This window comes from Theropithecus gelada, chromosome 2 (assembly GCF_003255815.1).
Source record: "Theropithecus gelada isolate Dixy chromosome 2, Tgel_1.0, whole genome shotgun sequence".
Taxonomy (NCBI): domain Eukaryota; kingdom Metazoa; phylum Chordata; class Mammalia; order Primates; family Cercopithecidae; genus Theropithecus; species Theropithecus gelada.
The window spans coordinates 68,671,701-68,688,805 of record NC_037669.1 but is presented as its reverse complement, the minus strand read 5'-3'; the positions used below and the strand labels follow the sequence as shown (position 1 = coordinate 68,688,805).

Here is a 17,105-nt window from a genome sequence, read left to right as displayed (position 1 = left end):
CCTTCCAAAGTGCTGGGATTACAGGTGTGAGCCACTGCCCTGGCCACATTGATGGTTTTTTTAAATGTGTTTGTTCTTAAATTATGTTTCCTGTCCTTTGGTCTTATTCGCAGTTTAATAATAACTGATTAGGTCTATGACATTCCCCAGGAACCTTAAGCTTTAATAATCTGTTTCATTAAGAACTCACTCATCTGAAGGAAATTTATTGACACTTATCTCATTCTTCCTCTTGCTCTTGGTAAGAGACACCTTTGGTTTTCAAAGACAAATGAGAAAAGATCTTTATGTATCACCAGAGCCTTGAGCTAGTGTTGCAGATACAGCTTTCTCCCTCCCTGGCTGGTTTCCACCATCTTTCTTTCTCTAGCAACAGGTGCACAATGAGGTGTGACACAGCGCCCCCGAGAAGATCCACCAAAAGCAGCACACAATGCTGCAGGCCTCCCAACCACCTAACAAGTAGAAAAGTTCAAGGTGCTGGAAGTGTCCCAGTCTAAGCAGATCCTAAAATTCTGAACATTTAAATCCTTTCGCATTTCCATAGAATTCTTTCATCTCCATGTAGGGCTCTAATGAGCCCCAGAAACTATAAAACTCTCAAAATCAAATGCAACTGAAGCATCATAAAATGAAAAGTCTACGTTGCCATGACTTAACTCATTATTCTCATTTCCTTAATAAAATATATTTTAAAATAGCTCTCTATGATTTATAGCAAAATGCAAAATTATAAAATTTTTGATTCAAATAATTACATAGGTAAGCTCGACAAAAGCAATTCTGAACTGCACAAAACCATACAACATAAAGTTAGCAAACATTTCTAACCCTTGGTTTCTATTTTTCTTATGATGTTGAGCCTTGCATTCATAACGCTTGATTGAATATTAGTGCTACATCCAACTAATGTAACCATGACACTACAAAATACACACAAGCAATGCACATGACTGAAATCCTGTCAGATTATTCAAGTGACAATGGAAAAGAATATTACAAGGTTAATTTCTAATATTGAAGATTTGTATGCATACATAAAGTACCAACTGAAATAGATCTTCAGAATGAAATTTCCTAAAATGATTAAAGTAAAATGTGAAACCTCACAGTTTATACAAGACAAGAAACATTTGGCTGCAAATCGTTTTATAATTTTGCTAATTAAAAATTATCCCATTTTCACTTTGGATTCATTATAACAGAAGCAGGAATAACCTTGCCATGCCAGAAACACAAGCAAATGGTTAAAGTTCTACTCTCAAAAAAATCTTTAAAAGTTGGCAAAACATTCATTAGGCTACAAATCAAAACCCGTCTGTCCTTGACATCTCTTTAATGTCTTCCAGATTCCACATCTTCTTTTTTAATCACTCGCTGAATCACTCAAAAATTAAAATATGTTAAAATACCACCCCCATCTTGGACCTCTAGAAAAGTCCTCTGATAGAATACAACCTTCAGCCCCCTACATGAGCCATGGATCCGTAATACTACCGTCTGATTTATGTAAAGTATTCATTATATTTCACAATGAGAAAAAAATATTCCCAGAATCATGCCTTCATCAATAAATCTGCTACATGTGAAGAATGTAAATAAATACTAAAAAGGGGCCCCCATGAACTCTCTCTTGTGAAGTTTGCCAAGTAGAAATGGGTACCACTATGAGTAAAAATAAAAATCATTTTCAAGCTTCCAAGGTGTTACTAACAAAATATGCTTAAAAAAAGAAGAATGAGAGTGGCAAGGAGGTTGACTGATGAACAAGTATTTCTCCGCAAAGCTAATGAAGGCAATGTTTACAGCCTGCACTTATTTATTTATGCTTCTCTTCCCTGAGCCCTCCATGCGCCATGGGAGTCAGTATGCATTAATGGCACTGAAAACCAGAGAACCTTCCAACTGCAAGTTACAGTAGTCGCTGTGTCAGTGGAAACAATGAATCACAGACATTCAACCTGGGATGAGTTGTGGCAGCACCTTACATGTGTCACCAATGTGTCGTGTGACATGGCTGTTGCCATGGTGAGGCACCATGTTCAGGAAATGTGTTAAGTCTCATAGAAGGCACCCAGCCATCCCTCAAGATACCCATGCCCAGTAACATTGTGATTGGCTTCCTCTCTGAGAATCTTGTTGAAAGGAAGGGGGTGGGAAAGTCACTTGGAGAAAGCTGAAAGAAAATGAAGTACACCATCCCCAGTGTTGTGTGTGTGGGCTCTGGCACATTGAGAATAGCAGGATCTTTAACTCAAAATTAGCTTGAATAGTTTCAATGAAATAAAAGCAGACTATCCCAAAAGGGGGAGGGGGTAATTTTAACATCGCTGGCACAATTTATATGCATTAAAACAAAGGATAGGGCTGGGCGTGGTGGCTCACACCTGTAATCCCAGCACCTTGGGAGTCCGAGGTGGGTGGATCACCTGAGGTCAGGAGTTCAAGACCAGCCTGACCAACATGTTGAAACTCTGTCTCTACTAAAAATACACAAATTAGCCGGGCGTGGTGGCGGACACCTATAATCCCAGCTACTCAGGAGGCTGAGGCAGTAGAATCACTTGAACCCAGGAGGTGGAGGTTGCAATGAGCTGAGATCACGCCATTGCGCTCCAGCCTGGGCAACAAGAGCGAAACATTGTCTCCAAAAAAACAAAAGAAAAAGAAAGAAAGAAAAAGGATAAAGCAAAAGAGACCATAAACCACATCATTTCTTGGGTAGACAGAACAGAAAAATTATAAGGATTAAGGACATGTGAACGACTAATCTTGGTTATGTTTACCAAAAAATCCTCCTCTTGAGCTTTTCTAACTGAAGTCTCCAACTTTACCCTACCACTGCTTTCATCATCTGGAAAGAGAAATAAAAACAGGAGCAGGCCGGGCATGGTGGCTCACGCCTGTCATCCCAGCACTTTGGAAGGATTAGGCAGGCAGATCCATGAGGTCAGGAGTTTGAGACCAGCCTGACCAACATGCTGAAACCCTGTCTCTACTAAAAATACAAAAATCAGCTGGTGTGGTGCCGCGCACCTGTAATCCCAGCTACTCAGGAGGCTAACGCAGAAGAATTGCTTGAACCCGGGAGGCAGAAGTCGCAGTAAAAGAAGATCGCGCCACTGAACTCTAGCCTGGGCGACAAAGCGAGACTGTCTCCAACAAACAAACAAACAAAAAACAAGAAACCCCAAAACAAAAGAGGAACGGACTCATGATCATGAGGCTTAAATGATCTACTGCAAGCAAAGGCCTCCCGAGTGTCTGGCACATAGTATGCAGCTACTGCAGGCACTAGAACTGGAGTTACCACCTTTACTTTCACACAGTTACCTGGCTTGAAATGAGGGAAAGCCTATTCCAGCATACTAAAGTTTCAAGAGACAATTCGTAATTCTTTATGTGCCAGCTTCTTAAGACTTAGAATTTAGGGAAGTAGGTTAAGAACAGTCACAACGTTTCGTTTCCAAATGATGGAGATAGTTTTGTCAAAAAGAAGTACCCTTAAGTGAATTATATATAAATGTGGACACATCAATAAAATATATCTCTATGACTATGGGTGCTGTGGTAAACAATCCAGATGGTCACAGGGCACTCAAAATTGAAGCAAAAGAGGAACAGCTGAAGGAGCAAGAGACTTTTAACCTGGAGCAAGCTCAAGAAGATCTGCTAATTCTCCTCAAGTCTTTCATAGGTTGTCATGTAGAAGAGATGGGTTTTGTAGAATCCCAAGGTACCAAACCAGAGTGGGAAGCCCTTGCATGGTAGATTTGAGTCCACTGTAAGAAAGAACTTCCTAGCCCTAACAGCTGGCCACACATATAATGGTCCTCCCCAAGGACAGAAATTTACCATCTCTCAGGTTGTTCAAATGCAGTGTGGAAGTTCATGTAGTGGTAATCAGGCCTCAAAGACTGAGGCACAAGGTATAAGGAGGGCAGGCACTATGCTTCATTCTTTTTTTGAGCACAGAATGTATAAGTCTTTGAATGTGTATGACGCATACCACTACAATACATTGATAGATACACACACATATATACACAAAAAAGTTCACATCCTAGAGAAATGAGGGCAAATTTGCTGTAATGATCACAAACCAAACATTTTATTTAGGGCAACCTTAGGAGCTAACAGCTGGCTGTAATTTACAAAAATTTACTATGTGCTCTTTTCTAATGATTTATGTGCATTAACTCATTTAAATCCCACAATCACCTATGAGTTAGGTACTATTGTTTTAAAGGTGAGGAAACTGAGGCACAGAGACATGTGCCCTACCCAAGATTATACTGTTAGTAGGTGGCAGAACCAGGATTCAAATCCAAATTGTCTGGCCAACATCCTGTGTGCATATCACCACATGTAGATGTTGATTACATATCAAAGGTTCTACATCTTAACTTGGATCCTGGAATACATTTATTTTTCACTTAACAAAAAAGATAATTTACAAAGCTTTCAGCACAAGTCTACCTTTGTTGTCTCCTCTCTCCCACTTCCTACCTTTTGTATTACAATGGACATTTATGTGAAATCACGATATCTGCATCTTAGGCAGTCATCTTTTCTGAATGTTTATTCTCCAACCCCAGAAACAATATTTTGGTTCATAAATTCTGCCTTGGTGACAATCAGAAACTTTTTCTCTTTCATATTCGAGTCAGTTTTATCACAATACTTGATAAAAGAAATATTCCTCTAGATTATTCTTACCTTTCTTGAGAAACATCCATTTCATTTTGACTTCTTGGTGGGGCTTCCACCATCCCTTATTCTTTTTTTTTTTTTTTTTGAGACGGAGTCTCTCACTCTGTCGCCCGGGCTGGAGTGCAGTGGCCGGATCTCAGCTCACTGCAAGCTCCGCCTCCCGGGTTTACGCCATTCTCCTGCCTCAGCCTCCCAGGTAGCTGGGACTACAGGCGCCCGTCACCTCGCCCGGCTAGTTTTTTGTATTTTTTAGTAGAGACAGGGTTTCACTGCGTTAGCCAGGATGGTCTCGATCTCCTTATCCGCCCGTCTCGGCCTCCCAAAGTGCTGGGATTACAGGCTTGAGCCACCGCGCCCGGCCCACCATGCCTTATTCTAAAGGCGCCTTGAGAATAACGCCCACAAACCTTCTTCGCACACTTTCTCTCACTCGATGCTATTTTCTACCTAGGCCTCCGTTTTATGAAAATGCCCCTCTCCACAAATTCACTCTTCCCAATGTTTCCCCTGCCCTGACTTCGTCCACCTGTTAATGACACAACAGACTAAAATCTCCAGCAAACAGAGGAGGGAGGATTTGAAGCATCTTCTATCCAGAGTGTTCACATGCACATGTGATCATTCTTGTCCTCCAGAGATTTATTTAGACTCAATCAGCTGACACGCATATGTCGCCTGCTCTCTACTCTTCCCTCATGATAAATTAAGGAACATTTAGAAGAAAAGTTCCTACTTCTAACCTTTCAATACCACCTCTAAGGCCTTTGCTGCACCCAGGTACCACTTGCACAATAATCTTTATAGTTTTCCTTAAGCTTATCAAATTTTTATTAACGTTACAATAAGCAATATCATCTGAGAAGCCAGACTTGAAGTGCTAAGTCTATTTTTTGCTACAAATTTAATATATAACACATATTAAAAATAATACATAACCTTTTTTTTTGAGACGTAGTGAGTCTTGCTCAGTCGCCCAGGCTGGAGTGCAATGGCGTGGTCTCAGCTCACTGAAACCTCTGCCTCCTGGGTTCAAGCAATTCTCCTGCCTCAGCAGTAACGGGGATTACAGTTAGGGTAACTGGGATTACCAAGGAACTGGGATTACAGGTGTGTGCCACCATGCCCAGCAAATTTTTTATTTTTAGTAGAGACGGGGTTTCACTATGTTGGCCAGGCTGGTCTCGAACTCCTGACCTCAGGTGATCCACCCACCTCAGCCTCCCAAAGTGCTGGGATTACAGGCATCTGACACTACACCTGGCCTAATCATACATAAGTTAATTTTTTTTTTAATGTTCATTTCTATCTTGCAGAAAATTCATCTTATATTCCTCCACTAGTGAGATATACAACACATTTTAATAACACTGGTTAGGAAGAGACTATAGTTCTTATGTCACTTTTTGTTTTTTTAGACCAACAACTGGCTCTGTCACCCAGGCTTGATGGAGTGCAGTGGCATGATCTCACCTCATGGCAAACTCCACCTCCAGGATTCAAACGATCCCTCCACCTCAGCCTCCCAAGTAGCTGGCACTACAGGTGCAAGTCACCACATCCGGCAAATTTTTTTTTTTTATATTTTGTAGAGATAGGGTCTCCCTATGTTGCCCAGGCTGATCTCAACCTCCTGAGCTCAAGCAATCCACCCATCTGGTCTCCCAAAGTGCTGGGATTACAGGTGTGAGCCACCATGCCCAGCCTTACGTCACTTTTCAAAGTCTACTTTTCTTCTTTGACTTGTCTTCCCTTTTTCATTTCACTCTTCACCTTGAACCTCACTTTTACATCTAGATATATTTTTGTCTTTTATTAAGTAAAGGAAGGGCCTCACTAAATTGTACTCTAAATCAATAAATAATTATGCAGAACAGCCTGTCTCAAGATAAGCATTAAATAAAAACTGATGACATTATTATTTCATCAGAAACCGAAGAGCAAGTGAGCAAGCAGAAACGCCAGAGAGCGGGAACAAAGGGCTGATCCTCGCCACTGCTTCCCAATCTTCTTCCAGACTGGGGCTTGGCAAACTATAGGCGCATGGGCCACATCCAATCTGCCACCAGTGAGCTAAGAATAGTTTTTACTCTTAAAGGACTGGGGGAAAATGAAAATCCTACTACTACTTAGTGACACATGAAAATTATGTGAAATTCCAATTTCAGTATCTGTAAATAAATTGTACTGGAACACAGCCACACCCCTTCATTTACACACCATCCATGGCTGCTTAGAAGGGACAAAGGTAAATAGCTGCAACAGACCAGGTGGCTTGCAAAGCCTAAAATGTTTACTATCCGGCTCCTTACAGAAAAGATTCGCTGATCCCTGTTATAGGCAGAAATTAGACTGAGCCTCCCACCATCACACACATACACAAACTTTTTTTTAATTATAAAAGTTTTCCTAAAAACACAGTAGTAAAAAAAATAAAATAAAACAAAAATTAAAAAACAGAACGGAAGGAACCTACCCCCACATTAGGACCACCATTAAAAGCTCATTTTTTTGTAACCGGGGCACAGACTAGAAGCACAGACACCCACTGATTGGCCTCATTTTCCACCAGCCTGAGTTTTGGTTCCCCTAATATCTCATGCAGTTCTGCAGAATATTAACCATCCTAAGCGTAAACTATCCTGATACCTTTTTAAAGCAGCAACATTATTAACAATTAAAAAGCTGCCGCCACACATACACAATAACTTTCTTATATTTTAATATGCATATCCATAGTCTGATTATAACAGCGTGGAGAGATTGACAGGAAATGACTGAGTGTAATGGCTCCAAAGGAGACACTACATTGATCAGTAAATAATACACGTTCCTTGAAACTGTCTAACTGCATATTTACACTTGTCAACTCTCATACACTTCGATGACAGAATTCTTTTTCAAACATCTAAGTAAAAACTCTAATACTTATTTTTAAAATGCTTTTAATAATTACAAAAAGCACACTTCTAGGATACGTAAGGTTTAAATTTTACCCACCAAATAGTGCCACCTGGAGCATTCATTGCTACATCCTCAATATTCTCGATTTTATCAGGAAATGGGCAAATGTCTCAAAAAGGTCCCAATACAGTTGCAAGCAGCATATATCTAACATTTGCAACGTGTCAAGCACTGTATTAAGGACTTTTCACAGTCAATAGTGTGGATGACACCACTGTCCCCATTTGGCAGAAGAGAAAACTGAGGCTTGGAAGGAGATGTGACATGGCCGGGGTTACGGTATTATTGAGTCCTGGGGCCAGGACCTGAGGCTATCCACTCAACTTCAGAGATGACACTCTCTCCCTAACCAGTCTAAGGGCTTGTGTCTCAGTGTGGACCTGGAAGTCTGTATGTAATGCGCTTCCCAGGCAGTGCTGAGATGAAACTCTGAAAAACAAAAAACGTGGAGGTAAAGAAGAAAATCTGACAGGCCCTAAATTCAGGTCTCCTCTACAGCCCTCCAAACACTGCCCACAGGAAGATTAGAGATAAAAATCTGTAACACATGTATTATAGCCCTTGGCATGTTACACATGCTTAATTATGACAACTACCATCATTTTATAAGTTAGTTGGGGAGTGCTGGTATGTCAGGTTAAAGACATTGTATCTGTATTGTCCAGTAAATTACTCCTGGACAAAATGGGCTGATGAGGTCAGCATCTCCTTGCCCTAAGAACCCATATCAATTAAATTACACTGGCAGCTGAGGGCCAGCAGGGGTTGGGTAGAGGACAGGGGTGCAGAGGCCTGGTTCTATCCTGCCTGTCATTGGTTTATCAACCACTAGACTAGATAGTGAGCTAGATAAGCTTCTCATCTCCCCAACACCCCTTTTATACAACAAAAGTGGTCAAAAATATTTAAAAGTAGAGAAAATTGTATAACAAACCCCCTTCTATCCATCATTTAGATTCTAGATTTATTAAGCTTCTGCCCCAACATTTTTTCTTATTTTCTGAAGATTCATAAAGGAACTTGCAACTGACATGTCATTTCACTCTTAGATAATTCAATATGCAATTTTTTAAAATAGGGAGAATAAAGTTCCCTTAATAATAACTGAGGCTGGAAGCGATGGCTCACGCCTGTAATCCCAGCACTTTGGGAGGCCAAGGCGGGTGGATCACCTGAGGTCAGGAGTTCAAGACCAGCCTGGCCAACATGGTGAAACCCAGTCTGTACTAAAAATACAAAAATTAGCCAGGTGTGGTGGCGTGCACCTTTAATCCCAGCTACTAGGGAGGCTGAGGCAGGAGAATCACTTGAACCTGGGAGGCAGAGTGAGCCAAGATCATACCACACACCACTCCACTCCAGCTTGGGCAACAGAGAGACTCCATCAAAAAAATAAAATAAAAAGAACCACAGAAAGAATGCAGTGTTGAATCCAGTGACATGACTCTGGGGAGATTTTTCAACTGAGGAAAAAGTCAGGAGGTGAGGAATATTTTGGAGAAAATTTTTGGAAGAAGCCATTCCCTTTTACATTCCTGGCACTATAAAAATATTGCAGATGAAGCTGCTGTTTTAAATAAGTCAGATTCCATCTCTTTCACAAAGACAAGTATAAACTACAAAATCTTCTCTGCCTAAATCAAAAAGACCTTAAAGAACCACAGAATCTATTCAAAGATGAGGAAGCAGCATGTCCTCAAGGTTAAGACAAAGGCTTTGAAATTGGCCCAACTTGGAATAAAACCCTCTTCTCACTCTTGCTATGCGATTCTGAGGAGTTGACTTATGCACTAACCTTCTGTCTTCTCAACATTAAAACCAGAATAATATCTAGAACACAGAGATGCTGTTAAGGTTCAATAAGATAACCAAGGTGATACTTGAACCAACATAGGAAAAGTAAGTGCCTAATGAATAGCTAATTATTTGTTATAAATATTACTAAAATCTCATCGAATACAGAAGGGATAAAAAGATTTTATCTCATGAGCCTATTCCAATCAATTGGTTGGTGCTACATAGAATATCTGTAGGGAAAAATCCAAAAGCCACCATCAGAATAGGCCTGCTGTTGTGGGGGCCTGCTGATTTTGTCATCCTTAATCAAAGTCAACCGTATCATCCTATTATTACAGGCCAAAAGGGTAACAATTCACGTGTTCACCACAATCACTTTCCCGAACTCTGCTTTTCATGACCAAAAGAAATAATAATATGCAACACATTGAAATAAAATTAAAATGTACATTAGCTAAATGATAGCTTAAATGTACTAATTGCTTATTTTTCTTGAAGACAGAATAAAATGATGGCAATTCGCAACAGGCAGCTCAGCAGCCTGCATATAAACTGAATGGAAATTTCCTTCTCTTCGCTTCTGTGCATTACTTGAACCAACTTAACAGAAAACAGAATATTTTCAAAAACAACATGCAATGGAGTTTAAGTTCCTAGAATTTTACATCACGGAAGATATCATTTGAAATGTAATAGCTAAATGCCTTCCTCCTGGGTGTATTGATAAAAACTAAGATTAATATGCAAAAGGAAAATGTAAGAAACTTGCCCTGCACCGGTCAGCACCCGGCACGTATGTGCCTCTCCCTATGAGAAAGCAACTGCACCCGGAGAGTGAAAGTCTGGGTTTGGCTCTCACATCACCACTTCCTTGCTATGTTAGAGCCTCAGTTGATACATAGGTAAAGAGAGCAACACAGACTCATTCTTTTCTTTTCCAAAGTTACAGAAGTTGGAAAAAAAAAAAAAAACCCACTACAAAACTATAATATTTCACAGACATAACACAAAAACCAGTTGAAGGGTAGAAAATAAACTACCTAACAAGTCAATGTGGTGCACACATATTGCCCAGGCTGGTCTCACACTCCTGGCCTCAAGCAATCCTCCTGCCTTGGCTTCCCAAAGTGTTGGGATTACGGGCATGAGCCACAGTACCCAGCCCAGATTCTTTCATTAATATGTGAAATATGGACTGCTTAAAAACTGTCTGCCAGATATTAGGGTAAGTATTCGGTATACAAAGACAAACTGCAAGGATCACTCAAAAGCCCCGGCCTTATACCTTATACACTGCATTGGCCGTACTCACGTAAATGGTGACTCTGTAAGCTTGCCTACAATAATTTAGGTGGAATAATTCTGAGGCCACCTCCACACTCGGTAAAGAACAGAATATGATCAGTTCAATGATGTCTGCCAGGGCACGGGATGGGCACAGAAAAAGGGAACTATAAAATCGAAAGTGTGTCAAGAATGTTTGCCACTTCTAATTTAGCCAAAAGGTTTGATGTTTTGTGTAGGTATCATGTGAACAAAAGTCTGCCCAATACATTAGAAGTTTATGGTGAATTTGTATGTCCAGAAAAATGTGTGTATAATCCCATAAGGGGCTTAGAGAGGAATGGAAAATACCTGCAATATAAATGCAGATTACCTTTATTACGAAGTTGGATCATAGTCTCATTCCTAGACTAATTTCCTATATCATAAAACCTATATTCAATTTTATAAATAGCATACACCAAGAATCATAAATTCAGTTAATGCAGAAATTTAACAGATTTTTTTTTAATAAAAGTGAGAAAAGGCTGTTTTAGAGCAAATATCTGAGAGGACAGAAAGGGTTCTTTCTTTGAAGATATGTTTTTCCCTCTGACTCTACCTCCTTAGGGACCTAACCAGAGAAGAAATAAATTTCACAGCTAATATATATGAAGTAACATGTTTAACATTATCCAATGAATTTACATCTATCTACACCATATAAATTTATCTCACATAAACTGTCACCTCCAACAGAATTCATTAAAACAATGGTATAGCTTCTGAATTAAATGCAATCTTCTAATTGGAATTTAATCTTAAAATAGGGGTTGGGGGTTTTATTTTTTAATTGACAAATGGAATAATTCATTAGTTTGTCTTACAGTTCTGTCTGAAGAACTTAAAAGTAAATTTGACACAGGGATGGGCTGGCTACTGCTGTGTGGTACTAGGGAACTGGGGTGGGGGTTTGGAGGTTCTTTCATCATCTGCTGAACACCTCCTGCTGCTTATGGGCAGGAAGGGATGGACACTGTCTCACCATCCTGAATTACTGCATTACTAATATATTCCATTACCTCCAAGTAAATGTCATGTTAATTTCTCATCTTCATCAAGCCAGACAATGGTTTCCACCTTGGCCCCTAGACAGTTAGCTATGTGGAAAATATTTAGCCAATTACATTACTTGTATTGGGTTAGGAACTGGAGAGAAAGGCAAAATAAACGCATCGAAAATACTTCACAGATAAAATGTAAGTTGACACTGTCTTCGCATGCGGGAGCCTGAGTGATACAATCTGATAGGCAGCTGCCAGCACTCATAACTGCTTATTAAATCTAGACTGTCTTTATGGTGTGAGTGAAGATCTGTATTTTTACCAATATTAGGTTCATTGTGTTATGAAAGAGACCAAAATACTTAAGATCATTCGCTCCAGCTTATAAAACATATTATGTAGTTTATTAAATTGTTAAAATTACTTTTCAAAGTCAAAATTCCAGAGACTGGAAGTTTAAGTACAACATAGTGGGCTGGCCCTCTGACAGGCTGCAGCACACAGCAGACCAGAAAGGAACCCTGTTGGCTGGCTCTCCTGGCCCAAGGTACCTGCCAGCTGCACATACCTTCTGGAAGCTGTGCCACCACTGCCCCACCCCAAAACGGGTCACAGAAAGTCCATATTCTCGAGTTTTATTTTAAAAAGAAAGGAAGTCCTAGCCAAAAAGTAGCCCTTCACCAAGTCTTCGGTGAGAAGGATGCATCTGCCCATGTTTTCATCTCTTCCTAGTAAGTCAAAAGGTAGCAATTTGACCATGAGAGAGATCAAAAGAGGAAGGCTGGGCAAATAAGGGAAAACAATTGTGAGCAAATCACACACAATGTTGCATGACATTTATATCTTTTCACCAGATTACAAGCAAGGGAAAACTTAATGGTAGAGACGATGTAATGACAGAGCAGAGTCGGACGAACAAACTGACACATTTGCCATCTCTAGTCAGCCCTTCTCAAAACAACTCTATGCAAATACAAATTGCTACGATCACATTTATTAATAACACTGCGGCTAACTGCCGATTAAATATGCAGCAGGCATTGCCAGTCTTCACTCTGGAAGTCCCATGATGTGCATCCTATAGGTACCAGTGTCAACTAAAGCTTCACACCAGGAAACAGGAGGCAACTCTGACTCCTTCCTGGTGAACGGTGGCATTAAAGAACCACAGCACAAAGAGAGATGCGAAGTGCTCAGCCCTTCTTTCGCTGTCTCCTGCCTCTAAGTCAATTTATTATGCAAGCATGGTTATCGCCAGCATCAATTGAGTACATTACCCATCTTCTGACCTTAAAAAATTGGCCATAATGATCTATTTGTGGAAACCTTTTATTTCATGGTTTCATTTCCTTGTGTTTGAGTGAGGCAATTTATTGTTCTGGTTGCCTACCTCTGTGACTCTGACCCTGGTCTACCAGGAGGACACTTACCATGAAACACTTCACTCAGAATTAGAGTTTATTTCAAGCCTAAAGACTCCAAATTATCAGCTGCAACAATTAATTGGTGCTCCTTTGGTTATTCAATAAACTGTAAAGTTCTAAAAGGCACAGGACTGTGAATAAATGTTTGACAATGGAATGACTATCAGATGCATAATGCATGGAAGGCCAGACACTGCAGCACAGAGGGAGAGAGTGAGTCTTCTGAGCAAGCCTTGGAAACGCACTTTGAGAAAAAAATGGGGCCAGGCATGGTGCCTCACACCTGTAATCCCAGCACTTTGGAAGGCTGAGGTGGACGGATCACCTGAGGTCAGGAGTTCGAGACTGGCCTGGCCAACATAATTAAACCCTGTCTCTACTAAAAAATAAAAAAATTAGCTTAGTGTGGTGGTGGGCACCTGCAATCCCAGCTACTCAGGAGGCTGAGGGAGGAGAATCGCTTGCAGTGAGCTGAGATTGTGTCATTGCACTCCAGCCTGGGTGACAAGAACAAAACTCTGTCTTAAAAAAAAAAAAAAAAAAAGGGAAGGAGAATGGAAAATCAGAACATGTGGTCCAGCTCATAGGATACCTCTACCTTCTACTAAAAAATACAGAGAAGGGAAGTTTTTTTAAGCCTGACAAATACTAAGAATTTCCTTATTTAGAAAAAACCTAGTATTCCACTAGGCCTAAAAGTGCATTTTTTCAAAACAGATATCATTTTCATTATAGTTCTTCAGATGGATTTTTCAAATAATGGGCCAAACCCAATTGAAATTAATGAATAAAATGAGCCTCGTCTTCAACAAATCCATTCATGTGGTTTTGTTCAATTTCATACATCAATTTTATAACAGTGAGATTGAGTCAGACTCTCTCAATACCAAAGACAGAGATGACATGTAACCAAAAACCTGAGTTTGTTGTTATTTCAATACCTTCAGAATTCTAACAACTTTGATGAATTCTCATGTGTATATGAAACAGACCAAGGCTTTGTTCTCAACTCTACCTGAATTCCTAAAGGTACGACTTTTCTTTATTATTATTATTATTATTTTGAGACTGGGCCTCACTTTGTCATTGAGGCTGGAGTGCAGTGGCACGATCTCCACTCACTGCAACCTCCACCTCCTGGGTTCAAGGAATTCTCCTGTCTCAGCCTCTCAAGTAGCTGGGATGACAGGCACCCGCCACCACACTCAAGTAATTTTTGTATTTTTAGGAGAGACAAGGTTGCACCATATTGGTCAGGCTGGTCTTGAACTCCTGACCTTAGGTGATCTACCCGCCACAGCCTCCCAAAGTGCTGTGGTGACAGGCGTGAGCAACCGCACCTGGCCAAGATACAAATTTTCTTAGCACATGCTGCCTGTTCACTAATCTACAGACCATCCACAAAAGTCTATCATACACGCATAGCAATGGAAAACCTCAGGAGTTCACAGGTGAGGGAACCAAACAACTTGCCCAAGGCCACCCAGTAAAAAGATCAAAGATCACCAACAACTCTAAAATTCCATGACTTCATTAACCATTTCTTTTCATTGTGGACATCCTTGCCTGTGTGTTACTGTTTACTATTTGCCTTATTTCTTGCCACTGACAGAAGTAATACTGTAGGGAAGACAAGAGACTGGATTTTTTTCTCTCTCTCTCTAGCTCCAGCAGAACCAGTACAAGTTATCAGTTAACAAACTGACAGGAAGTGCCTTTTTGAGCCAATAGCTCTTTGAAAATCATCTGGTCACTAACATTTGAGCCAGTAGCTTCACCATGAACACAGTTTCTCTGGACAATAAAACTAACGTATTTTTTAATGTATAAAATGGGAAGGATTTGTAAAAATGACCTCTAGCTATAAAATCTTTGCAAATCTGGCCCAAATAATTGAAAGCATAACAATGTGTTAGACACATCATCAGAGGAGGTTTATAAAACTAAATGGGCAGGATGTCTTAATCTTTGTAATTGAAATAAGCTAGAAAGAACCACTGAATCATGACCAAATAGCTATGGTTCAGTCCAGACCAACCCCAGGGACTTAGCTATCCCACCTAGACTCATGGACTTAATTTCTAGGGCCTCAATAACACTGATAGAATAGGATCCTCTAACCTAAATGCTTTGTTTTAGACTTAAGCTGTCCCATTTGTAAACTGAGGTGTTTAAATAGATAATTTCTAGGGCCTCAATAACACTGATAGAATAGGATCCTCTAACCTAAATGCTTTGTTTTAGATATAGAAAATCAGGCCTGGCGTGGTGGCTTACACCTGTAATCCGAGCATTTTGGGAGGCTAAGACGGGCAGATCACCTGAGGTCAGGAGTTTGAGACCAGCCTGGCCAATGTGGTGAAACCCTGTCTCTACTAAAAATACAAAAATCAGCCAGGCACGGTGACGGGCGCCTATAATCCCAGCTACTCAGCAGGCTGAGGCAGAAGAATTGCTTGAACCTGGGGAGGCGGAGGTTGCAGTGAGCCAAGATCGCGCCACTGCACTCCAGCCTGGACAACAATAGCAAAACTCTGTCTCAAAAAAAAAAAGAAAAAAGAAAAAAAATCAAAGAAGAGAGAGACTAATTTGCCCCATGCCAGGTTACTATTAAGCCTCCCAACTCCCAATACAGTGCCCTTTCTGCTTCACTACCCTTCTCTCCATTATTTACAATTTGCTTCCAATATTACTGCACTAAGACAGAAAAAGATGAGTTTATGCCAATGGGTCTTACCATTAAATGCCATTCAATACAAACCCTGAAATGATATGGTTCTCCATAAAACTGACTTCATTCAATGACAAGGCTACCACAAATGACGTCAGAGTTGTCACCCAAAATGCCTGGCCTCAACCAATCATTGTCTCTGGTAACAACAAGTCACAGTGTTCATTACTACAGGGGAGTCATTGATTGATGAGGAACAGGATAGATGGAAAACACACAGAGAAAAATATCATCATGTCCCTTCTAACCTCCCCCTAAAAAGGCAGTGAATAACCTAATAAGGTTTCTATACAATAGAAAAAAAATCCCAGAAGTCTTTCAAAAAATATTTGAAAATCCCAAGTTTCCAATCCTTTGGCTTTCTCAAAAGCCCTGATCATACAAAAAGTTTGGGATGGGACTCTCTCAAGGAACAAATTAGACTCAAATTTTCCCTAAAACTCAAGATGAAAAAATTATTGTCTTATTTCATGGTGGCTCATGTTATCACCAAGTTGTAATGAGACCAAAAAAGCAATTACTCATTCAATGTTGCACATGACCCAAAACTGACATAGTCCACTCTTCAGAATATGATTAAAACAAAGAAGCAAGCACAGAAAGTTCTCCTATGTCCTATTATGCCTTTTATAAATCCTCAGATCACTGTAGGAATTATCTGAAAAGATTACACCAGAAAACAATGACAGAGTTTGTCCTTTCTTTCAAGATGAGAAGCTCTCATCCTGGGTGGGCAACTGTCTTGAAGGATTTTTTGTCTTGTGAATTTTCAGATGAATAATCACAAACATTCATTCACTCACCCTTTTGGCTAGCAGGCATCACATCCATCCGTTCATGGCTGACAGCAAATCAGAGAAGGGATCGAAGCCCTCACCATTGCCGAGATGTTTTGTTCGGAAACTGGAATTGTCAACAAAAGCTTCTGGGACACTGCAACACAAAAATATTTTTTTACACATAACTAAGATGTAACTTCTAAAACCACCACTTCCTTACACTTGAAAACAGCAAGACATAGATTCTTGAGGTAGGGGAAAACACCGTTCAAGCCAGGGTATGTCAATACATCAAGTGTGATGCTGTCAAATATGAACCGGAAATACTGTTTTGAAAGATACATTTACTAATCACTTCAACACATACACCGAA

General features: G+C 40.2%; 1 protein-coding gene across 5 annotated transcripts in view; it reads right to left on the bottom strand.

Moving 5' to 3' along the window:
• Nucleotides 1-17,105, bottom strand: part of FOXP1 (forkhead box P1) — a 632,119-nt gene that overhangs the window by 525,220 nt on the left and 89,794 nt on the right. For all 5 annotated transcript variants that reach the window (XM_025374729.1, XM_025374733.1, XM_025374736.1 and 2 more), the window contains exon 3: nucleotides 16,757-16,886. The gene's annotated coding sequence lies outside the window, so the exon portion shown is untranslated. The remainder of the gene's footprint in view (nucleotides 1-16,756; nucleotides 16,887-17,105) is intronic.